We start from the raw sequence: 25,961 nt of genomic DNA, 5'->3' as shown, positions 1-25,961 counted from the left end.
ATATAGAGGTAAGGGTGTGGGTCAACTTTTGAGTGTAGGTGTGAGTGTGTGGGGGGAGGGGTGGAGGGAGGAGAGAATTCTAGAACATCCTTTAGGTATTCAAGGAGGTGGTGTAAGCAGAAGCTGTACAGTCAGCTGCAAACCTGGGGCCTGTGCTCAGTGGGTACTCAGAAAGGTGAAGCAGCCTGTTCCCCTGGCAAGCTCTGCTGTGAGGTGTGGGGGTCTCCATGAACTCATTGGTTCAGGATCCCCTTGTGGGGCTGCCTTTCCCGTGACTTCCACTCTCATTAGCAGATTTTCAATTCTATCCAGCTGCAAGATCTAAATGCACCACATTAGGCACTGCCTGACAGATTCTTAAGGGATCTGCCCAAAATTCTGTGTTCAGCCTGACCAATTTAACAATGAAAGGTTCACTTTATGAAATTCCTCTTCTTATGAAATGCAATTAGCAGTTTTAACCTCTTGAGGGAACAAATCATTCACTGCTTGGAGTGAGTAGGTTTTATCAGACTTTTTTCCTCCCAAAGCTAAACGGAAGTAAGAGGGGAGGGGAAGAGAAGAGTCTCTCCCCAGGGGTTTGAGCACCCAGAGGGTGGGCGCTATGGGCCTGTCAGGGAAGGCAGGAGGCAGCCGGAGACTTGCTGAGCCTCCACTAAATGGCAGACAGTCTCCTGGGACACATACCCTCAAAAGTTGACCCAGTGGTCTCCTGGTAGCTCAGATGGTAAAGAGTTTGCCTGGAGTGCAGGACACCCGAGTTCGATCCCTGGGTCAAGTAGATCCCCTGGAGAATGAAAGAGCAACCCACTCCAGTATTCTTATCTGCAAAATCCCATGGACAGAGGAGCCTGGTGGGCTACAGTCCATGGAGTCACAAAGAGTCGGACACAACTGAACAACTTGAACATCTTGGGACTTTTGCCACTCAAGGAGTAGTTAGGGTGCTGCCACCGGTGTCCTGCAGGCAGGAGATGTGACCCAGAGTGGACCAGCCAGTGGCTCAGAAGACACAGGGAACAGAGATCGGTGGGGGGCTTGGAAGGGGGTCTACTGACCCCAGACAAGAATCTTTTCCCCCTGCTCTGTGCTAGACATCCCTAGAAGGATGAAAGGGGATGGGGAAATGATTGCAAAACACCAGGGGATGGAGAAAAGGAGGTGGGAGACCACCAGTGAGGCACTTTAGTTTTTTTCATCTTAAACCAAATGGGTTTTTAATATTCATTTACTTATTCTTGGCTATTCTGGGTCTTCATTGCTGCACACGGGCTTTCTCTAGTTTCAGAGAGCAGGGATGACTCTCTAGTTGCAGTGTGCAGGCTTCTCATTGCAGTGTCTTCTCTTGTGGTGAAGCACGGGCTCTAGGGCACGTAGGCTTCAGTAGTTGCAGAGCATGGGCTCGCAAGTTCCAGAGCACAGGCTGAGTAGCTGTGGCACACGGACTTAGCTGCTCCAAGGCATGTGGGATCTTCCCTGACCAGGGATCAAACCAGTGCCCCTTGCATTGCAAGGTGGAATCTTGACCACTGGACCACCTGGAAAGCCCAGGAAAGTTGTTTTTAACTGAATATCTGAAATTGAATTATATCTGATTATAAACAGACTTCATACCTCATTCTTTGTTTCTTTGATGAACAAGCCTCTGTCACAATATGAACTGCCATTCCCCCAATTTATAATTTAGTCAATTTAAATTCTCACACACCCCTCTTTCTCAGGGCCCTTGAATTGACCCAGAGGGGCTGAAAGGCTCCATCTTGGAGGTTATCAGTAATTGACCCAAAATGGCACCTTTTGGTGTCCACACAAGAATAGTGATATCCAGCTCTGTTCCTGATTTGATGAAAGAGAAAAAGGCAATGCCCAGAAATAATTTGAAAGATGCTACCACATACAGAAGGGAGTAAAACGGTCTGTAAACATGAAAATGGCAGTATCTACTTAGTGAAATTTTAGTCTTTACTTTGTTTTCTCTTGAACATATCTCTAGCTTATCTTCTGTACCAGGAACTCTCAAATGCTGTATGATGATCACTCACCTATTGCCCCAGATCTCATTGAATGTTTTGGTTCTGTCTGCATCCTTCTCCCCAGCAAGTCTGCAGTCTCCTTGGAGGTAGAGCCCAACCTTTTTCCTCTTTGTATTATCTTCAATGCCTGGGATGTCGTAGGAGCTCAGAAAATGTTTGTTGCTTTGTGTTTATTCAAAGTTAGAGCTATAATTCACAAAATACACACCTCACATGTACTCTGGTAAATTCTTCCTTTAATTGAAATGCATTCATTTGAGAAAGCGATGCTGATAGGAAGCAGATAACTGGAGAACTGATGGTTTTCTAAGTGCCATGGGCCCCTCAGGATGTAAATTACAATATGGAGCATTTAGATACCAAACCTGTTGGGGGGAGGTACTGAGGATTATCCATTCTCACGCAGAACATTCAATACAAACCCCAACACAAACCTCATATTAATTAAAAATTCTAAATCACACAATTGTTTTTTCCTGGAAATACTTTTATGCTCTGTTTTATTTGTCACTGTTAATAATAACAATAATGATAACAATAATAATAACAATAAAACTACTATGTGATTAAGGTGCAGATAAGCAATTAGGAAGCAAAATATTTACGGGTTTTTAGCAAGCCTTTCACTAGGAACAGGAAGAGAATAATTACAAGGAGGTTTGTATGAGAGCTGGTTTCAGAAGATTCTTCAACTGGGACTTGAGATAGGTCACAGGACTCTATTTTGCCTGTGATTCTGTTAACCTGTTCCTCTGATCAGCTAATCACTCATTCATTTGACAAAATTTTATTAAGTATATGCCAGGCAGGGTGCTAGCTGCTGGGGATGCAATGCTAACTAGAAGAGATTGGACTCTCGAAGCCTGGGGTTAGCTACAGACAACTGTAGCTATTACAACAGTAGACACAACTGTACTGTGTCTATTACATTTAAGTGTGGTATGGCCTCCCGAGGTGGCGCTAGTGGTAAAGAACCCATCTGCCAGTGGAGACGTAAGAGATGTGGGTTCAGTCCCTGGGTTGGGAAGATCCCTGGAGAAGGGCATGGCAACCCACTCCAGTATTCTTTCCTGGAGATTCCCATGGACAGAGGAGCCTGGCGGGCTATAGTCCATGGGGTTGACTGAAGCAACTTAGCACACAGCATGTGGCATGGCAATGGTGATGGTAGGTGCTGCAGGCTCTGGGGGAGCCTGCCTGTGGGTGTTTTGTCTAAGCTGAAACCTACGAAATGAGTTGGAGATATCCAGGGGAAAGTTGGCCAGTGGGGAAGAGAGAGCGCCCTGGAGAGTCCCAGTGACCAAAGTCAGCTTGGTAATTCAGAGGACTGAATGTGGTTCAATGGACAGAAGTAGCAGTCAGACCTGAGTGGCAGAGGTCCATTTGGACCATATCCTGAAGGCAGTGGGGAGCCACTGAAGGGTTTATCAGAACAGTGATAAGGTGTGCACTTCTTCAGAAAGTTCACACTGGCTGCACTGTGGGGTGATAAGACAGGAAGCAGGACCACCGAGGTGGAGTCAGATGCAGAAATTCATGATGACGGTGGCCCAGATATGGGTAATAACAGTGGGGACAAGAGAAAAGGGTGGGTTTGAGAAATTCAGAACAGGTAATAAAAATAACAATGATGAGTATTCAATTAGCTCTTATTCTACTCTTACTTTACTTTTCCCCAGACGCTATAGTAAATGCTTTACATGTTGATTTGATATAAGGTTTAAACAAAACCTATGAGGTAGTGTTTATTATCTCCATTTTATAGGTGAGGAAGCTGAAACACAAAGAAGTTAAATAAGTGTCATTGGTGAACCAGACTCCTGTTTGGACTTGAACCCAGACCCCTGTTGAATTTTTGAGCCCGTGGTTCCAACTACTAGTTGCATAGCAATGGGCGGTCCATCACTCAGGTAGGAAGGAGGGACTGAGCAGATGAGTGGTAGTGTGACAAAGACATCAGACCATCCCTTGGGACTAACTTGATGCCAGAAGCAGTGAAGAACCCTCGGTGGCTGGACAAAGAGATACACAAAGACAATATGAACAAAAATCAGTAGAAACAACAAAAACTAAACTGAGACTCATAAGGGCTCCAGATATATTAGAGTTTACAGACACAGACACAAACTTTAAAATAACTATACCTTATCATGATCAAGGTGTCAACAGGCAAAATTGGAGTTTTCAGAAGAGAATGAGGGGGGAAAAATACATATATATTTTTTTAAAGAAACAAATGTGAATAAATGCATAATACCCAAAATTAAGAACTCAATAATGAATTTAACAGATACAACCAAAAGGAGGAATATGAACTAAAATATTGGTTAGAAAAGATATCCAGCTCTAAGTACAGAGAGACAGAGAAAAAAAATACCCCAAGAAAGTAAAAAGGTGAGAGACATTGAAGTTCCAGTGAAAAAGTCTAACACATGGGTACTTGAAATTCCAAAGAAAGTTCAGAGGAAATGAGCCAGAGGCAGTATTTCAAGAGATAAGGGCAGAGAACATTCCTAAACTTTCAAAAGACATCAAGTCACAGATTCAAGAAACATTACAAATTCCAAGCAGAATAAACAAAAAGTTTGCACTGAGGCATTCATAGTAAAACTAATGACAGAGACAAATCCAAAAAGCAGGGGAAGAAAGGATTACTTCCAAAGGTATAATAATTAAACACAAAATTTTGGAGTCAGAAGACAATGGGAATATCTATAAAGTGCTGAAATAAACTGTCAGCTTAGAATTTTATACCCAGTGACAATACCCTTCAAGAACAAAAATGAGTTTTTTTAATGTGCAGACAAACCAAAGCTGAGATAATTTATCACCAGAAAACGCACACTAAAGGAAATACCAAAGTATATTCCTCAGGCAGAAGGAAATTAATTCAAGATGAAAGGTTGGAGTTTCGGGAAGGAATGTAAGCAGTAAAAAACTGTAAAAATGTATGTCTAAGTGGATATTAACTTATAAAACAATAAAAATACTTGTATATGGAGCTTAACACAGACAGAAAAAAAAAAAAATAGATGCCAAAATGGCATAGGGAGGAGAGAGGGGATGGTAAATGGGGTTTAATTATTTTAAGGCCCTTGAATTTACAAGGAAGAGAGGATAAATATCAATAAATTTTAGACATCAATAAGTCAAGGATATAGGTAGTAATGTCTAAGGATATTACAATGAAATAATACAAAATATTTAATCTGAAAGAAAGAAAAGGAAAAAAGAAAGAGGAATCTAGAACACCTGAGACCAATAGAAAGCATTTCATAAAGTGATAAGTTTATACCTGAGTACATTAGTAAGTTCATCAAATGGATGTGTTCTGACTAAAAGAGAAAGTTTTTCAAACTGAATTTAAAATTTCTGGCTCTATGCTGTCTATAAAAACACATTCAAGGATAAAATAGAAAGATTAAAAGTAAAAAGATGGGGAAAAAAGAGTCCATGTGAAAATCAAGTGTAGCTACATCAATATCAAACTAAGTAGACTTTAAGACAAAAAGCAGTATTTTTTGAGTTAAAAACAGAGTTAAAGGACATCTACTAATTATTAAAAAACAAATCTTCATTTCACCAGGAAGATACAATAATTGCATACACAAAAGAATATAGCTCCAAAATGTATGAAGCAAAAATTGATAGAATTATAAGGAAAAAAGTAGAAAAATCCACAATCACGGTGGGAGACTTTTATCACATCCTCTAAACAACCAATAGAAACAAAAGTGAGAGTATAGAAAATCTGAGAATGTAATTAGCATTCGTAATGGGCAAGTATAGAATACCATGCACAAAAACTGGGGAATATAAATTCTTTTGAATCAGACAATATTTTATAAGCACCATGGAGAAAAATAAGTACGGAGTGTTGGGTGTGTTATTTTAAATAATGGGTTCAGGAAAGACCTCAGTGAAGTGGCATTTCAACAGAGACCTAAAGGACTTATGAGCATAAGTGACTCAGACACCCAAGGGAAGGACAGGCTTGGGGTGAGGATGCACATGATATTAGGTCAGGAAGCAGCCAGGCCCCCACCGCTGGAGCAGAGGGAGCCAGGAGTGGGGAGAAGATAGTGCCCAGCCAGATGCGGCTGCCAGGAGTCAGGGGCTGCTTCTCCTTACAGAGCCAGACCATCTCTGCCTCCATCAACACAAGGTTCCCCCAGAATTCTATTCTAGACATCAAGTCCTTTCTTCCTGTCCATGTCTGCTTAACCCTCCAGTCTCCCATCACCTGTGGATCTTGACCCCCTTTCACAGCTCAGCCTTCCTCTGTGTCTTGTCAGCCATCTTTCAGGGGACGACATTCACCCCAGTGTTGATGGAAAACACACTGCAGACCTGGGCAATTTTTCTGAGGAACCTCCATACTGTTCTCCACCATGGCTGCACCAGTTTATTGATACATTCCCACCAACAGTGTAGGAGGGTTCAGGGAGATTCTTTTAAAACATACATCTGATTTCATCATTACCCTGCTCAAAAGCTTCCAATGGTTCCCTATGTCACTCAGGAAAAAAAAAAAATAAGTTGCCATATGATCCTGCAATCCAATTCTTGGGCATATATCTGGACAAAACTATACTGCAAAACGGTACATGCACCCCTGTGTTCATTGCAGCCCTGTCTTAGCTATTGCAAATAGTGCTGCAATGAACAAGAGGTGAATGTTGGTGGCACAGTGGTAAAGAACCGCCTGCCAGTGCAGGAGATGCAAGAGACCTGGGTTCAATCCCTGGGTCAGGAAGATCCCCTGGAGGTGGAAATGGCAACCCACTCCAGTATTTTTGACTGGAGAATTCTGTGGACAGAGGAGCCTGGCAGGCTATAGTCCAAGGGATCACAAAGAGTCCAGCATGACTGAGCGACTGAGCACACAAAATACAGGGAAACAACATCAGCGCCGGCTCTCCCCACAGCCCTGAGCTTTGCACAAAAGTAGAGCATGGTTTGAAATCCTGTTATGCTTAATAAAATTAGCAGAATAGCCCAAGTATTTTTCTTGATCCTTTGTACTTGTAGTTGGTATGTTTTCAGCACCCTGATGGTCCATGATTGGAGATGACACCGACCTCTTACCCTGACCCTGCCTTTGATTTCAGAGCCACTGGGACCTTGCAAAGAGGTCCTTGCATGCTTGCTTGTGGCTCGAGGCCTGGAGCCCATGTGCCCAGAGGCCTCTCTCTACTGTGTTCCATGCTGAGAGCTACCTTGCTGAAAGGGGCGTCATTCCAGGGAGGAGGTCCTGGACTCTGTGGAACCAGGCTTCATCCCAGGGCAGGAAGGTGTGGGCTGAGCGCTTCCGCACAACTGCAGAGGGCGTGGCAGGAAGGAATAGTGCTAACACACCATGTTGCGTGACCCTCACCTGGGAGAAAATGCATAATTCCAGTCTAGGTGGCTTCACACCACCGGCTTCACACTGGCATGCTCACTTTTGCAGCCGGATGATTACATGCTCTGGGGGTCACCGCATAGACATGGCTGGCACTGGGGTTATGTTTTTAAATGAACTGGCCGAGTCAGTCGGGTTGGACTTCCCTGGCCTTCAGCAGAATGATAGCACCATCGCGCTTGTTCAGCACAAGCTCATTTCTGTCCCCGTCAGCAAATATTCCCACCCCATGCCTGTTCCCGGGCTCACAGGACCCGCTTCTGCTTCTCTTTTTGGGAACTGGTTCACTGTGGCCTCTGGTCTGCTGGGCCTGGTGGCCTTGCTTCTTCCTCATGAGGGATTCCAGAGTCCATCCCCTTGGGACTCATGAGAATGACCTCTCTAGGGCCTGTGGGTCCCAGCAGGGAGTGTGGCCCTCTGTGCGCCTGTCCATGTCTCCCCACGTGGCAGCATGTCCAGGGGTTACACCTCCCTCCCTGCCGTCCCCCCAGGCTCTCCCACTGACACTCCGCCCCAGGCAGCCCCGCAGAGCCTGTCTTTTCTGACCCGGCTTCTCTCTTTCTACTGAGCCCTGCAGAGAGCTCACACTCAGCTTTCATCAGATTCCTTAATTCTGTGACAGGAAGGCTACGGAAGTGGGTGGAGCCTCATGACCCTCATTTTACCTAAACTAACCTTTCTTAAATTGGGGGAAAGAGGGAACGATGAAAGGAGGAGAAACAAGACATGGCAATGAATGCCAGAGTGAGAGATTTGCCAAGTATCGCAATATCGTCCTCACCGCACTCCCTGTTCCGCTAAATAAAGAAACTAGAGGTGCCTTCAGGCCTTTTTTAAATCAAGATTTTATTAAAAAGAGACGTAGTTTCAATCACCAAGCAAACAATTCACAGAGACATTTTCTAGAATAATGAGAATAATAAAAGCTCTCATTTTGGAAGAGCTGAATCCATGCCAGGCCCTGGGCTGTGGGTTTGCCATCCATCATTCCCGCCCACCCCATAAACTGTAAGATTGATACCATCCCCTTTTTACAGATCAGGAAACAGGCTTGGAGGAGCCTGGGGAACCGTCCAGAACATAGAGCACGTGAGAGGTGGTTCTGGGGTTCATACCCAGTCTGACGACTCTGGCACTGTCCCCATTGTCGGTCACGACGGAGCCCCACTCAGACGGGGGCAGATGGCCAGAGGTCAGGATGGAGATCCTGTGGCCACAGGACCCCCAGAGCTGACTCCCAAAGCTGAGGGAGCACCACGGGGGATGGAGAATACCTCTGTTTGGTTTCTGCTTCCCATTTCAGAGCTTTCTCTCCCGGCTAGGGCTGTGCCCATGTCACAGTATGTTTGCCCGGCCCAGTTTGAACTGTAAGCTGGTGAAACAGAAATATCCTTGGGAAAACAGGAACACGCTTTTATTTACCAAAGGTAAACGAAACCTTTCACTGGTCTGAAGGGTTTCCATGTTTCTGCCTTCCGTCTCCCCTTCGCAGTTCGCTTTGATTGCCCATAACATTAACCTTCAGGAAAAAAAAAAAAAAAAAACGAAAGTAAACAAGATGGCAAATCCACGTATCTGATTTTCCGGCTGCATCCTCCGCTGACCGGGCGGCGGGACCTGTCGAGGACCCCTACAGGAGTTAGCAGGCAGGAAGGCCTCCCTGGGGCTCACGTCCACGCCACACCTGCCCCTCTTGCTCTCCAGGGAAGGGAGTTCCTTGCTGGCTTAGTCCTTGTGAAGCTCGCATACATAACAATCCATTTAGCTCTCCCTCCTTCCAGCTGGTCTTGACAAGGCTCAGCCGCAGCTCCGTGATCATGCCTCTGTGCCGCTGGGCTGTGCTTAGTCGGACTCCGTAACGCAGGCGGGGAAAAAGGGAAGGAAAATGCGTTCCACGCAGGACTTGTTTTTGCTGTAGAAACGGTCAGTCTTTTACTTTCAGGCATGTTGTGTTAATAGGGAAAGGTTTTTTCTTGGAAAATATCACCTTCAAATACTGTGAGTCTTTTTCAGGTTATATAAAAGGGCATTAGGCAGACACGGAAATTCAGCATTTTCCTTTCTCGGGAGCACAAACGGTAGGTGGGTGGGTGGACGGCTACAATGCACCTCTAGCAGCAGCCACGGCGGCATAAGAATAGGCAGCAGTTACCTTCCTGATCAGCCTTCCGTCTGGATAGTATCAGCAATACTAAAGGTTACCGCTTTTTCTGTGATATATTACTTCTTCAGAGAGTATTAAAGATGTTTTGAATCTATTTTTTAGGAATCTTGAAACCACCAGTGGAACATTTTTGATGCTGTGGGTAATGCATAAAGCAGCAGCTTGGGAAAGCTGGGCGGGAAAGGTACCCAAGGGTGTTGGAAGCACAAAAGACATTGCCCCTTAGGGTTTCAGCAGTTCAGAAGCAAGCAAGGTGGGGCTGAGATGCGGGAGCAGAGGGCTGGGAAGTGGCGTTATTTCCTTTATTTGCAGGGAGACAGGGAAGAGGCAGACTGACCCTGCCTCTCCTGGGAGTGGGCAGTAGTTATTGGGAAGGAAGAGCCGGAGGGAAAATTCCATAATTATGGAAGGAATTCTCGAGCCCTGCTTCACATTCTTATTGTTTTGGCTTTTTTTTTTTTTTTTTTTTTGCTGCCTGGACTCTCCCTACCCAGAGGACAGATTTGTATAAAAATTGCAACAAGAAGTGACATCATTGTGGAAGTTGTAGTAGACGGTAAATTTTATGTGTCAACTTGACTTGGCCAAGGCAGAGCTGGCGAGATATTTAGCCAAATGTTATTCTGGGTGTGTCTGTGAGAGTGTTTCTGGATGAAATTAACGTTTGCTTTTTGTTGTTGTTGTTGTTTTTCCTAGTGCTGGTCACACTTTTCTTGTTTTTATTTTGCCAATATTAAAAATGGTGTTTATACATGTACTATACATATTTTATATATATACTTTACATATATATTTTATGGGCATTGTTTGACTTCTACAAATGTTTCTTTTTTTTTTTCATTTATTTTTATTAGTTGGAGGCTAATCACTTTACAATATTGTAGTGGTTTTTGCCATACATTGACATGAATCAGCCATGGATCCACACATGTTCCCCATCCCGATCCCCCCTGCCCCCCTCCCTACAAATGTTTCTTGATTTTTTTACATGTCTTTTGCAGAATGTATACTTGTATGTCTTTAAAAAAAAAACACTTTAAACTTTTTATTTTGTATTGGGGTATATTCGATTAACAATGTTGTGGTAGTTTCAGGTGAACAACAAAGGGGCTAAACCATACATATACATGAGTCCATCCTCCCCCAGACCCCCTTGCCATCCAGGCTGGCACATAACATTGAGGAGAGTTCCATGTGCTATGCAATAGGTCCTTGTTGGTTATCCATTCTGAATATAGCAGCGTGTATATCTCCTTCCCAAACTCCTTAACTATCCCGTCCCCCTGGCAACCATAGGTTTTCCAAGCCTGTGAGTCTCTTTCTGTTTTGTTAGTTCATTTGTATCATTTATTTTTAGATTCCACATATAAAGGATGTCATACAATATGAAATCAACATTTGAATCAGTGGAGTGAGTAAAGCAGATGACCCTCCCTAAGGCCTCATCTAGTAGTTAAGTATCTGGACAGAAAGTCTGACTCTCCCACAAATAAGCAGGAACTGTTTCTGCCTGACCACTTGAGCTGCGACACAGGTTTTTTCCCTACCTCCGGACTCAAACTGAACCATCTGCTCTTCTTAGACCTTGAGCCTGCCAGCTTTTGGACCAGAACTTACAGCTTTGGTTCTCCTGGGTCTCTAGCTTGCCAACTGCAGGTCTTGGGGCTTCTAGCCCCCCCTAATCATATAAGCCATTTCCCTGTAGTTAATTAATTAGTTAAATAATCTCCTATTGGCTCTGGTTTTCTGGAGAACACTGATTGACTGATACACATGGCATTAATAAAGCAGAGACTGAAATATTATAATCTTTCCTAAATCCATAACCTGACCAGATCAGCTATGTCCTCCATGAGAGGAAAGGGTCAATGAATCCCCAAAGTATGTGGCCAGTGGCTTCAGAAAGCTGTCGGGCTACACCACCCTGCTGAGAAAATCAGAAGCCATGAATGAAAATGAGGAGAAGGTGACATGAGGGAGAGTGAAGCAGGCATAGCCCCATCCTCACCTGTCTGTCTCACCTAACATCTCCTGGCTCCTCCTAGAGCTCCTGCTCCTCCTAAGGGGCTTCCACCTAGAATGCCCCTTAAAAAGCAAAGGACTCATGCCAAGTTGACCTCATACCCAAGCCCAGTTCTGTGTTCCCCACTCCCAGCCTGCCTGGCCTCCTAGGGTTAGGTATGGTCTTGCTGAGCTCCGGAAGGGGACACTGTGTCAAGGGACTGGCTCTGGGACCGAGCACACAGCCAAGAAAGCAGGTCTGGGCTGGAGAAAAAGACACTGGAAATCCAACACTGAGTTGGAGGTGCAGGTGGACCATCAAAGTGGAGGTGTGCAGGAGACATTTGAATATGTGGGGTCTTGGATTTAAAGGTGGCAAAGTTGGCAACCAGGTGAAAATGAGAAGGATATTCTAGAAAGCTGAGAAACACCAGCAGTTAAGAGAGAAGGCCAAGTCCACAAAGATGGACGTAGAGGCCAATGTACGCCATGCATAAAGAGAACTACCCTGGGGGTGAGCCTAGTCCTGACCATGGGACCAGCATTCAGGGAGCTACCGCAACACTCTTAATGGTGCTCAGCCTGGCAGCCCAAGGAACCCACAACCACTGCAGGGACAGCCTTGGAGGAGGGACCAGAGTGCTCCAAGCCCCAGTCCCCAGGATTTGCCTGCAAAGGAGGCTGGCCCTGCAAAGCGTCCAGTGCAGGGATCTCAGGCCTCCCCGAGCAGCAGCAGCTGAGGCACTGGCTCAGCAACCCAGAGCCCCAGCCTCCCTGCTCAGCCACCAGAGTGAGGGAGACCAGGGGAGAGAATGGAAAAGGCCTCCAGGCTAAGACGTACTGCTATTTGCCAACTGCCCATTTTCAAATGAGACCTAGAGGGAAGAACGGTCTTGTCCAGGTTGCCCAGACCCCAGCCCCCCACCCCACTACCCCAGGCTGCTGCCTTCCTGGGCCCGGGTCTGGAGCATCTAGGAGGAGAGAAGTGTGTCAGGGCCTGATACAGATGGGAGAGACTCCTCCAGGAGGAGAAATGGGCAGCCTGGAAAAAATGTGAGAATCTTGAGCCCCCAAGAGAACAAGGGGAGCATGGATATATTGATATATATTTTAAATTAGAAGGAGCCGCCACCAAAATGTGCAGCAGGAAGTTGCCCCCTGCATTTGGGGAGTGCTCACCCAATACGCTGGCTGACCCACGTCTATGAGGAACAGGCCCTGGAGGGGGAGAGGTGGGGGTAAGTCTACTCTCCTCCCCTTCATCCTGAAGCTTCCGCCACCTCCCACCTGATGCTCAGAAGGAGCCCAGAGTGATGTCAAGTGAGGGGGTTAAATGCAGCTTTGGCATCCAGGGCCCTGGTGCAGGGGCGGCCAGCGTACATCCCCAGAGACAAGGGCTCAGCAAGTCTGGAGGTATGCTGCTGGGGGAGGTGGGAACACGTGTGGGGCATCAGTGCGCGCCAGCTGCTGTCTCTTTGTACCCTGGAGTGTGAACCGTGGGAGGCGCGTGTGTGTGTCTTAGCTCAGATGGCCCTAATGAAAGACCGTAACCTGGGCAGCTTATAAACAACAAGTATTTATTGCTCGCGGTTCTGCAGGCTGGAAGGCTGAGATCAGGAGGCCAGCACAATCAGGATCTGGTGAGGACCTTCCTCAGGGTTGCCATCCGCTGATTCCCCCATGGGTCCTCTCGGCGGAGAGCAGAGAGAGGAGACGAGGTCTTTCACCTTCTAAGGGCACCCGGGCCTCTCAGGAGGGCTCCACCTTCAGGACCTAACCCCCTCCCAAACGCCCACCTCGTAACACCATCACCTGGGTGTTAGGGTCTGAACTCTGGGGGGATGCACACATTCAGTCCCAGCCACATGTGGGGAGCATGCTTACTGCTGTGCCAGGGGGTGCTCATGCCACTCATGTGACCTGTGTGCACAAATGAGGCCAAAGCAGCAGCCCCCTGCAGTCAGGAGGCTGCATAGGAGCCTGCCGTATAGGAGCCCCCGGTCACTTTTCATACATGTCCTGATACAGATCTCTCCTCAGGCCTGGGAAGGTGGGGACTGTCATTCTCCTTGCAGGTGGAGAAACTGAGACTCGGATCCACTCCATCCTTGCTGGCAGGACTTCAGCAATGAAAGAACAGGAACCCAAACCCTCACTCGGCATGCCCTCATGTGATGACCCCAAGGGCATCATGTTCCCTGTGCCCAGAATGGCACATCACCCCCTGCTTTCACCCCCACCATACCCCTCTCCCGAGGCTCAGGACTCAGCCCCCTCCTCCAGGCAGCTTTCCTGGATCCACACAGCTGGGGCAGATGCTGCCTGCCCCCCTCACGATCACAGCATGTGATCTCTCCAGGTTGCACCTTTTTCCTTGCCTGTCTCTCCACCCACCTGATCGACTGGAGGGTAGCATCCTTGTCGTACTCGAACCATGAAGGATGGACAAACAGTGGTCCCAGGGGATGGAGGATGGTGGATTCCAGCTCAGGACTGTGGACCTGGCCATCTGCCCCCAGACCCTCGGGCACCGAACTCCAACACAGGCTTATCCTCTCATCCCTAACCACAGTGCGTGGCTTGCCCTGCCTGGGGTGTGCCCCACCTTTCAGGACCCAGCTTTTGGCCCACCTCCTCATCCCTCCCTTGGCAGCCCCTTCCCAGGCTATCTGGGTGCCAGACAATAAGCCGGCTGTCTGCACGAGTGATGACAACAAGACAGCATCTACACACAGCACTCCTGTGTGCTGAGCAGGCTTCTAAGTCTTTTGCACTTATTAATTCATAGTCCCATGGTGAAGGTCTACACTTATCCCTATTTGAGGGGTGAGGAAAGGAGGCCAGGGCACAGAGAGGTCCATTAACTTGCCCCCATCTCACCCCACGTGGAAGTGGCAGGACTTGCATTTGAACCCAGACACCCAGCTCTAACTACCACCCACCAGGAGGAGCTCCATCCTGCCCCCAAGGAGCTCACAGACTGGTAGTAGAGACAGTGCCCACTGTACAAGGGAGGGAGCCACCCCACACAGACCTCAGGCCTCAGACAGGGCATCAGAGGTAATGAGGTAGCCTGGAATGTGCTGGAATGGCTAGCCCTTCTTCGCTGGAGAACTGGTGGCCAGGTTACAATGAGCCTACAGTGTGGGGCCCGGAGGCCTTCGTGCCCCTCGCCCCATCCCCAGTGCTGGCCTGTGCCCTGCAGTGGCAACGGGCCCTGGAGTTCTGTGTCCAGGTCTCCCCAGCAGTGGCCTGGGGACGACGCACTGTCTGGGACCAGTCTGTTCGACTGCCCCTTATAGAGGGAACGGGCTGTTTTCTCCCTCCTGTAATTGTTACCATCTGTTTCCCTTCATGGTGTTTGTTGATGTTTTCTTGTTTTAAAACTGAAATGAGTCAGATTGGAAACTGATTTAGGAAAAAGTGTCTGGGAGGGAAGCTCAAAGTGGCCATGGGGGACTCTGTGCTTCAAAGCCATCAGAGAGAAAAGATTCCATGGGGCAGGCAAGGGGTGTCTGCCAGCATCACCTGCCCTGTGGGGGCTGGAGTCCCCTGGCTGCCTGAGCAGGCTGGGGATGTGGGGGTCTCTGCAGGTGTGTGGAAGGCGTGGGGGGGGGGGTGGTGCAGACTTGGTGTGTAGATAGGCAAGTGCATGTGTGTGCACACTTGTGCACCCACGTGAGCATCCAGCTGCCATTCCATCCAGGATTTTAAGTCAGTGTCTGTGCCTCTCCCTTCCTGTTCTCACACCAGTCACCCTAGGCTCTTGGCTCCTCACTGCTGTTACATAAGCCAAAGAAAGGCGCCCAGGGACTCTGCCCTTGGCTCCCTGGGCAAGCCCAGCACAGCTCTGAGACCTTAACCTGCAATCCAGACCAGTTGCCACCAGAGCTTGGAATACTGTGGCTTTGGTTTTATGGCCAAATAGCTAGACTTTGGTAGACATGGCGTATGAATCACAATCCAGCCGGCTTTGCTTCTTTCTGTCCTTTCTTGATAATCCATAGCTTGTAGAGGATTCTCTAGCTCCAGCAACCCAGGGGGAAATGGACGTAAAAGAAAGATTGCCTTGAGCATCCTTCTTGCAGGCTTGGGTTCCCGAAATAGTAATAGTAGCTGCCCTTGCTGCAGCCTGCTTTGCCCCAGCTTCTGTGATAAGCCCTGAAAATGGGGAATTTCTACTCCTCACTGATATCAGCCTTTGGAAGAATCTTTTTAATTTATTTATTTACTTTATTTTTGGCTCCACTGGCTCTTTGTTGCTGCACCCAGGCTTTCTCTAATTGCAGGGAGCAGGGGCTACTCTTTAGTTGCGATGCACAGGCTTCTCATTGCGGCGGCCTCTCTTGTGGCAGAGCATGGACTCTAGGGTACGCAGGCTTCAGTAGTTGTGGCACATGGGCTCTAAAGCTCAGGCTCAATAGTTGGGGACCCACAGGCTTAGTTGCTCCGCAGCATGTCGGATCTTCCTGGACCAGTGATTGAACCCATATCCCCTGCATTGGCAGGCAGATTCTTAACCACTGAACCACCAAGAAAGTCCTGGGAGGATCATCAGGGATGTTTTCTACATGAAAAAGCAGGGGCTCTGAGAGGTGAGTTGACTTGTGCAAGGGCACAAGGTCAGCTAGAGGTGGTACCAGCCTGGAGCCCAGACCTCCCACTTGCAGGGCCAGAGCTCTGGGCATTATGGAGATGGCAGGCACTTCAGGAGACCCTGTGCTGTGAGCTGGACGATGCCACAGGGAGCCACCCCGGCTGGCCGGGTTTCCACCAGAAATTCCCAGATCCTGCTTCCATCCTTGTACCTCTGATTCCAAGCTCCTCCTTCCTGGGAAGCCACCTGGCGTGAGCACAGCCTCACTGCACAAGGCGGGGCATGCATCTCACTCCACTTACTCTGATGTTTAGGAGCAAGCATAGGAAACTTCTCGTGTCTGCATATTTAAGCGCTTTTATTAAGTGGAACAAGCTATTTCTGAACACGAGAGTGGCCAACAGCCTTAGAGGAAATTAAAATGAACCATGACAATGGAAAATTGCACAGGGGCACGGCAGATTCTCCGGAGATAAATACAACAAGGCTTTCAACAGCATTCGGGAAAGACTAGAGATCATGGAGATTATGTTGTGAGAGAAAAAAGCAAACCACCGGAAAATTAGAGCTCAGGCTGGTGGGAGGACCAAGTGAACGCTGGTCAGGCCTGTGGGTGGCTGGCCCTCCATTCAACATCCCGGGGGTCTGGTGGACAAAGTGAGGCAGAGAAACAACAGGCAGACAGAGCTCAACTCAGGACGGCAAGCCCTTTCTCAGTACCCACGGTGTGCATGCTATGTGGGCATAAGGGCCTGGATTGTGTTCCCCCCACATTCCTAGAGTTGAATTCCTAGCCCCCACTGAGGTGGTATTTAATGATGGAGTTTGGGGGGACTTCTCTTGTGGACCAGTTATGAAGACTCTGTGCTTCCACTGTAGGAGGCGAAAGTTCAATCTCTGGTCTGGAAACTAAGATCTCACATGCTGTGTGGTATGGCGAAAAACAAAGCAAAAAAAGACCAAAAATAAGGAAATAAATAAAGATGGGGACTTTGGGAGATGATTTGGTTTAGAAGGAATCATGAGGATGGAGGCCCCCACGATGAGATTAATGTTCTTATGAGAATAGGAAGAGACTAGAACTTTCTGACGCAGCTAGAAGGTGGCCATCTGAAAGCCAGGAACAGAGTCTTCAGCAGGACCCTGCCACGCTGGTCCCCAGACCTGTGAGGATTCCTGTTGTTTTGTCACCCAATCTATGTATTTCATTATGGTGACCCAAGCTGACTCATACAGTGAAGAACGGAAGTGGACACACTGAGCTTGACCTCAAAGAACTCCCGGGCCGTGAGGGTTGTAAACGGGCATATCCAAGGGTTTGACAGATTTTAGTTGTTGTAATTGTGATGTCTCCTGTAGCTCCCTAAGCCAGAGACTATTTATCATGGTCTCGAGCACACGATGGCTTCTCAGTAAATGTGGGGTGAATGAATGAGTGAGTAAATGATGCACCTGAGTCCACGGGCCCCAGCACAGAACCGATGGAGCTGTGGTGTCCAGGCAGCTGCAAAGAGAGAAAGGAGGCGAGTGAGGGCCCAGGCAGTCTGCTAAGGAGGGAGTATCAGTGGAGGGGCTTTGTCTGGGATCCTCTCCTCACCCAGGACCCACTGAAGCAGTCATAGGCAGAAAGCTCTCAGGCCGTCTCCAGGGTGGGTCAGGCCCAGGGGCTCAGGGGTTGGGACAGTGCCTGCCCCATCTTCTTGCAGGGCAGGGCCAGGCCCTTTCTCTGCGCTGGTCACCAGCACCCCACTCCTCCTCCCATGTCAGCCCGCTGGAGAAGTCCATCTGTCTATCTACCCCAAGAGGACCTCCTTCCCTGTCTCTCCCACCCCACCGCTTCTAAAGGATTTTTACCACTTTCCCTTTCGCACCTGGACCTCCAGTGAATTTAAATAGAATCTGTCTGTCCCAGCAAGTTTTCTGAAGCCTGAAAAGACGGGCTAGAGCTGAATGATGCCATTTCCTTTAAAAAAAAAAAGAAGAAGAAGAAGAAGGAAGGAAAGGAAAGAAAAAAGTCACTCGAACCGCCTCAATTCTGAACGAACGTAGCAGAGCTGGGCTGCCACAAGAGGGCGCACCGCACCCCACCCCACTCCACCCCACCCCCAGGACCCTGCCTGGACGCACACTCCTCTGTCAAAGAGAGCCCAGGCAGGAGACAGCAAAGAGAACTGAGTCCTGTGCCATGCATTCCGGAAGATTCCACCGCAGACCTGGTCGACCCACCGGGCTCCCAACCCCACACTGTGTCAGAACCCAGGCTCCGGTCCCAAGACACACACACTCAGGCCCTGCGTTGCTTCAGCGAGTCCTGAAGTCCCGGCACTGAAACGACTTGAGCTCCCTCAGCTGCGCCGCCCCCGTCTGAGGAGTCGCCTCTGTTTGTGCGACGTTGTTTGTTTCTTTGTCCTGCCTGGCCTCGGGGAGACCCTACCACAATCCCCTCTCTTGTGAGGCTTCTAATGAGGTCGCTGAAGATGTCTGTGTCAGACCCGTCTTATCAGGCGTGAGAGTCGAGTTCTCAGTCGACTTCCGCCGGGAGGGTCAGGTCAGGCAGGCGGCGGAGGGCTCAGAACTGTTCCCTCTCCTGGGCGAGCCTTTGTCTGTGACAACAAACAAGGAACGCTCCCTCCAGGCCCACAACTCAGAAGGTGGACGGTGAGTTTGAATAGGAATGTCAGGTGTTCACTGAAGAAAGGACCCCAGAGCAGCCGCAGACAGCCGGCCAGTGAGTGTTCTTGGGGTTCTTTCTGGCTCCAGTGGGTCCCCCATACAAGGAAACCACAGTTGGTCCTAGAGTCCTGTCTGCAGAGAGGCTGGGAGGGCCTTGTGGGTCCGAGGGGCCCCCCGGCCAGCCCCTGGCCAAGCTGTTCTTGAGAGCAACTCTGGGAAGGCCTGGTTCCAAATTAATATTGGGCGCTCAGAGTGCAGGGGTGTGAGGGTCAGGCCCGGTCAGCCAGAGACCCCAGGCATGTCCCTGCTGCACCCACCCTCAGCTCAGCCGCCCCCGCGCAGAGGACTTTTCTTCACCAGATTCGCTGAGGATTTCCAATCTGAAGAGAACAAAAGGCTCCCGGCCACTGGCCGTCCTGTGATGTGCATCTGTGAATCCGGAGCCGACCAGAGGAGGGCGGGCAGGTCACAGGCTCTGAGGCTGGGAGGTCGAGGGGTGGTCCCCAAGTCACCACCTGCAGGGCCGGCCGTTTGGGAACCGTCTGTAAAGATCAGAGCGGGGCTGCCCCGGCCTCGCCTACCTTCCCGCCCACTCTGGGGACAAGAATGAAGATGGGTCGCCGCGCTCCGGAGGGAGCTACGCTGTCACCAGTGCGGAGATGAGTGGGAGCAGGCAGGGCCGCCGAGCCTCTGAGCAGGCAGGGCCGGTTCCAAGGAACGCGGCTGTCGGGGGGAACCTCGAGGGCCGATGAAAGGCCCGGCCCAGCGCTGCGAGCAGGTGCCCCTCACGCTCCTCCTTGTCCCCCGTCCATCGTCGTGGGTCTGGGCCACTGGCTCGCTTCACATCACAGGCGTCTGCTGAGGGCCAGGTTGCCCTGCACCTTTCAGCAGAATGAAAGGGAACTGATATCAGAGGGGTGCTGAAGCTCAGGAAAGGCCTCTTTCTTTTCAAAGACTTTCGTTTGTGATGGGCTTTCTTTTTTTTTTTTTCCAGGTGATCTTATTTCAAAGCCCCTTTGAAAATTTTGTGGGTTTTTGTAATGGATGAAAAGTTACTTGGAAATGGGACTAAGAAGTTTCCTGTTGAAAGTTGTTAGAGGAAAGTTGAAAGCTTTGAGTTGTAATGTTCCGCCAGATTTATCCTTTCTTTTGTCCACAAGGCCCATCCGTTGGGAGGGGGTCTGGGGGACGGGGCCGGGGGGGCCTGGACAGGGCACCCGAGAGAGAGCAGGATGCAAAAACCAGCCCCTGCCGCCACTACTGTACGTGTGCAAGGGAGGCCATCTGAGCCGAGCCTTCAGCAAAAGTGTTTCCACAGTATAGACTTTGATGTTGGAAAAGGGGGAAGCAAATATACTTCTACAATACTAGAGGAGGCTGGATTCTACCAGAGACAATGGCTATGGCACAGACGTTTCACATCAGAAAAAACAAAACAAAACTATGAAAGAGGATAGCACCCAAAAGGACCTGAGAGAAGGAAGGGGCCAGAACAACACCAAGTGTGAGCTCTCAAGTGCATCCTCCATGGAGAACTGGCAAGAGAAGGGGTCAGTGAGCAATAAGACAACCAGGAAAAGCACCGCTACAGGAAACCCAAGGGAAGTGGTTCCAGAAGGAAGGAGGAGGAAGCTGGTGTTAGGGATCAGAGAGAGAACACGAGGAGATGCCACTGGGCTTGGCATCAGGAGGTGACTGTCCATTGAAAGGGGATGGTTTTGGGACCTCCCTGGTGGTCTAGTCATTAAGAATCCACCTTCCAGTGCAGGGGACATGGGTTCAATCCCTGGTTGGGGACCTAAGATCCCACATGCCGTGGGGCAACGAAGCCTGTGTGCTGCAACTACTCAGCCTTCTGGCTGCAACTAGAGAGAAGTCTGTGATCCCACAGGCTGAAACTAAGACCCAATGCAGCCAAATAAATAAATATATTTTAAAAGGGGAGGAAGTTATTTTACTGAAGTGTAGGGCTGGGAAGAGGTAAGGGAGTGAAAACTGAGGGATGACTGGAATGAGTACCAGGTGTCCTGAATCCCAAGGAGGGGATAACCACAAAAGGGGATGGGGAAGGCAGATGGATGCTAAAATGGCAGGTGAAGTGGTAAATAAGGATCTTTTAGTGCTTGTGATGGAAAGCCAAGGGGAAGGGGCTGATGGAAAGGGAGGGAGAGGCGGTGTAGATGCTGAAGCAAGAGGAGATGTGAAGGGAGGCCATGTACTGACAGCTTTGGAGAAGGGTGGAGGTGTCAGTTTGTGCTGCCCTGGTCTGAGATGGAAAAACTGGCCTCATTGGAGGGGCCAGGACCTCACTGGCAGGGGTTGGCAGAACACATTGGTGGGCCAGAGTCTAGGGGGTCTGACTGAGTGGGAGAGGTGATAGAAGGCTAGCTTCTGATTCAGAAGGGCTAGGGCAGGGGACCCCAAAATGTGGCTCTTTAACAAGTCTACCAGCTGAAGCAGTCCATGGACTTCACTTCGGGAGGGCAAGGACAGTCCTGATGTTCAAGTTCACTGGCTTCCTGGCCCCAGGGTGTTGTCAGAGCAGGAGGCCCACTCGGGCTGGACACAGTGGGGGAAGGAGAAGCCATGGCTGGCATACCTGCGGACACCAGAGGAAGGATTCTAAGGGCAACCCCCACAGGGTGGTGTGGACACGGCCTTGATATGACTAAACCCATTTATGGAGCTGTCAACCACAGCAGCAGCGGTCTGGAGAGAGGTACCGAGGAGCACTCTGGCCATCACACAGTACTGCTGAGGGACTTAGGACAGAACAGACCTGGGTTTGCGCCCAAGCTGGGCAGGCTCTGCTGTCGCTGGAGTTCTCTGGCCCTTCTTACTCTCATCTGTAAAATGAACGTGAGAACACAGATTTCCTCAGGAAGAACTCACATCATGTCCATGCCTGGCGTGTAGGGTATGTGTTAGTGTTAGTTGCTCAGTGGTGTTCGACTGTTTGCAATTCCATGGACTGTAGCCCATCAGGCTCCTCTGTCCAGGAGATTCTCCAGGCAGGAATACTGGAGTGGGTTCCTATTTCATACTGCAGGAGATCTTCCTGACCCCAGGGATTGAACCCAGGTCTCCTGCATTGCAGATTCCTTACCCTCTGAGCCACCAGGAGGCACTCAATAAATGTGATCCAAGCCATTATGGTTGATTGGATCCTCAGGGTGGTCCAGCAAGAGACAGAGGGCACAGGAAGCAGTTGATGGTTTCAACGTAAAGTATTTTCCTGTGATCACAAGGCCAGGTTACAATCTGACCACTGGCCTCTGCAGTTCTGTCTCCACCCCAGCACAAGGATGCCCTCACCCCAGTGCCCCCAGGGTGGCAACCTCCTTTCTCAGCTCCCTTCCCCCTTCCCCCATGACGTCCTCTGCCCCCACCCAGCTCCTGGCAGCAACGCTTGCCCTCCAGAGACATCATCATATTCAGTAATATGATTGGAATCTGAATATATATTTAAAATGACAAGTTTGAAATTAAAATTTAAATAAAGAATTACTTTTCTGTAAGTTGCTCCGAAAGCAGTAATTTAGCAGCAAATTGATAGAGAAAGGTAAGCACTGGTCCTTTAAACCATCGTGCAGTTTCCGGCATGCGAGCCAGAAGTGTCTCAATTTAACACATCATTGGTTAGTATTATTAGAAATTTCATCGGGCCCCAGAGCGCATTATGGCGCTGCTCTGAGGGGGGTGCCAAGGGCACAGCCTGGGTTCAGGGGGCCAGAGAGGGCAATCTGGTTAATGAGGGCAGGAGGGGTTCAGGAGAGCCTCCTCTGGCCCCAAAAGGGGATTTAACTGCGATTATTTTCTTGTTTGTAGTGTGGTAGCAATCTCGAAATGAGAACTGAGAGACTCATAAGTGTCATTTGCTCTTCCCAGAGGTCACCAACTTATAGCATTGGTATCTGTCAATGTGTTTTTCTGGCCTCTTGAAACCTAGGCTGTGAACAGCAATCCATGAAAACAGTGTCACCTGTCTGGCTCCCATGAGCCGCATAAGCAAACCTATCCCAGTTGTGACCTGCCCAGAGGCACCAGCCCTTAAGTTACCCACACTGGGGCATAGGGGTCTGGGAACTTGAACATTAAGACTGCTGTTGCCTCCACCAGAGTAAGGTTAACAGACCACATCACCTGGCAGGCTTTAGGGGGCCACATTTGAGGGTCCTTTAGCCCAGACCTACGGAATCAGAAGCTCTGAAGGTGGGATCCAGAGGCCCGCATTCTCAACCCCACCACAAGCAGGATCTTCCTACACCTACTCGTATAAGTCAGAGGGCCCCTGCCATCAAGGTGGTCGATGCTCTACCTGTCTGATCTTAGGAGCGGTGCTCTCATAAATAATCTGCAAGTCCTAGAAAGCCAGCCATCTAGGTCTAAACCCCTGAACTGTAATCTAAAAAATTCAGACACTAAATTCTCCCTCCCCTACCCCCAGCCTGAATTTCTACCATTAAGTAAGGATTGTCTTCCTGAGCACCTTTATAGTTCGAGGGCCCCTGGGAAGTTCCCAACACCCCAGTCTGAATAAGTTTACCAAAAACCAGTCTCCATCAGTCCCCACCGGTGGACCTGGGCACCATGAAGGCCCTAAATGCCTTGCAGGGGGAGGGATGCTGAAAAGGAGGTAAAATGTCCACTCTTTGCCGGGAGCAGGCTGCCCAGCCATGCTGGGTCCTGGAGCTGGCTGTCAGTGGGAGGTGATTCCCAGGACAACCTGGGCTTGGTGCTCAGGGATGCCTGAGTGTTCACATCTGCTAGCAGCCTGTGGGAACCCACAAGAGGAGCCGGAGGACCCTCCAGAGGGAGAAGGAGAAGGAAATGAGAGCATTCGTCACTGCTGCTGGGCCCAGGACACCAGACTCGTGTGTGCTTCCAGACCCATGTGCCTCTGCCACCACCACTGCAGAGCGTGAACTCAGAGCTGGGCTGGCTTCCTCATACCGCCCAGCACCCCCAGACCGAAATCACACCCCAGGGTGTCTGAGCAGCCAGGCACAAGCCTATGCTCCAGCCCCAAGGGAAGCTGGCAGAGCATGTGTTCTGGCTTCCACCTCAAGATGGGGGCATGATGGGGGTGTTCAAAAGGCAGGGAAAAAAAAGAAAGAGTCAAAGGCCCATTGCAGGGCTCAGGCCATATCAGCAGTCTCTTGTCAGAAGGGGCCCTAGAGTTCAGAACCAGGGGTTGTATGGGTGTCTCACCAAAGACTCTCTTTCCCAAATTAGGTGAGAATTATGGGGAGCCATAATTCTCCAGTCATAATTCTGCCTGGAGAATCCCAGGGACGGCGGAACCTGGTGGGCTGCCGTCTGTGGGGTCGCACAGAGTCGGACATGACTGAAGCGACTTAGCAGCAGAAGCAGCAGCAGCATGAGATAAAAGGGCTTCCCAGGTGGCACTAGAGGTAAAGAACCCGCCTGCCAAGGCAGGAGACATAAGAGAGGCAGGTTGGATCCCTGAACAAACCTGGAAGATCAGGAAGATCCAGGAAGATCCTGACTCTAGAAGAAGGTCAGGAAGATCCCTTGGAGCTAGAAATGGCAACCCACTCCAGTATTCGTGCCTGGAGAATCCCATGGACAGAGGAGCCTGGTGGGTTACAGTCCATGGGGTCACAAAGAGTCCGACATGACTGAAGCGACTTAGCACGTGAGGTTAAAAGCGCGGCTGTGGGTGAAGCCCGGAGCGTGGCCAGCTGCAGGCTTCCCACGACTATCCGCCCTGCCACTCCTGTTTTCACTAAGGCCATTTCCACCCCCAGTCCCCGCCCGGCTGGGGTGCACCTTGGCATCCAGTGGTGCTTCAGGCCAAGAGGGATTAAACACTGGAGTGTTGTCTGAGGGATAAAAGCGAGGTGAGGGCTGGGGGACGCTGGGGGAACAGTCTCACTGCTGTGAAGATGGGGCGGCTGTTCTCAGGGACGCTCAGCAGATGGCAGTCCCTGCCCGCGCTGTCAGAACACGCAAGCGACAGGAGCGTCGAGACTCACAGGTTCCCGTCTGTGGAGGCAGGTTCGTGGGCAGGAGCAGGACTTGGACAATGGTAGTGTCATTCCTCCGGGAGGAAGCCCTCATGAGCCCCCAGAAGTGGCCCCTGGAGCTCTATCCACTGTACCCAGACTGCAAACGCACCTGCAGCTCTGGGCTCCTTTGGTGGCAAAGTTAGCCAAAATCGTCGGCCTTGTTGAATCCCTCCTAGTTTTCGTGGTCCAACATCAGCTCTCCCTAACTTCTGGGCTTCACTGGTTCACCCCCTCCTGATGTCCTTGGGTGAACAGTGGGAAAAGCTGAGTTTCAGCTTCTCCCCCAGCCCCACGGGGGCAGAAGTCAACCTCAGCCCCCACATCTCCTATCATACTCAGGCATTGGGCCATGAGGTCAGCAGATTGGGGCATTAGACCTTCCAAGCAGCAGCCAGGGCAAGTGTTGGGGTCATAGCACACGAGGCCCCCACAGTCTGGAAACATCTCCCCAGTGAAATGTCCCAGGGTCTCCCGCTCTAAGCCATTTCACGTCTCTTTTCTGTTACTCCCGTTATTCCCTCTCCCAAAGTGTAGGCCAGGCCATACCTACATGCACTTGTGAATCAACAGTGATGAACACTCCTACTGTTGGCCAGCACTGAAGCTCAGAGACCCTGCCTTCCCTGGGCACCTACACCAGGCCAGCAGGAGCTGGGCCGGGCACCGTGCGGATCCCTGCCACTCTGGAGCCCACCTGCCAGTGCAGATCAGTACAGGCCCTGAAGGGCAGCATTTGGAGGCTGTGACCATCAAGTGCACGGGGCAAGGGGTGGGAACAAGTGAGGCGAGGCAAGGCCCCAGGGAGTCCCATTCCGTCATCTTTCAAGCTTCCTTGACCACCTGGGATGCTGCTGGCCTCTATGGCACCTTTGGGCAACGCAGAAAAAAGGGTCCCCTTTGGATGGACAGATCAGCAGAGGCAGCCTGTTGAGGCTGTTGCATGTTCACGAGTGTGCAGCCTGGTGAGCAAATGATGTTCCTGGAAGGAAAGGCATAGCTGCCCCTCCAGCAGGTCAGCCCCTTGCCCACCCCCGCTGCCAGGCATCTTCACCACCTG

General features: G+C 49.9%; 1 protein-coding gene across 7 annotated transcripts in view; it reads left to right on the top strand.

Annotated features, from left to right (window-relative positions):
- The window catches only part of KLHL29 (kelch like family member 29), a 326,642-nt gene that overhangs the window by 226,004 nt on the left and 74,677 nt on the right, over nt 1-25,961 (top strand). Inside the window, exon 1 of one of the 7 annotated variants that reach the window (XM_043469266.1) lies at nt 9,275-9,360. The exons of the other annotated variants lie outside the window; for them this stretch is intronic. The gene's annotated coding sequence lies outside the window, so the exon portion shown is untranslated. Of the gene's footprint in view, nt 1-9,274; nt 9,361-25,961 lie in introns of those variants that run through there. 7 annotated transcript variants of the gene reach the window in all.

Source organism: Cervus canadensis, chromosome 5, assembly GCF_019320065.1.
Source record: "Cervus canadensis isolate Bull #8, Minnesota chromosome 5, ASM1932006v1, whole genome shotgun sequence".
Classification (NCBI taxonomy): Eukaryota; Metazoa; Chordata; class Mammalia; order Artiodactyla; family Cervidae; genus Cervus; species Cervus canadensis.
Note: the sequence above shows the minus strand (reverse complement) of the source record. Positions and strands in the feature narration are given on the sequence as shown.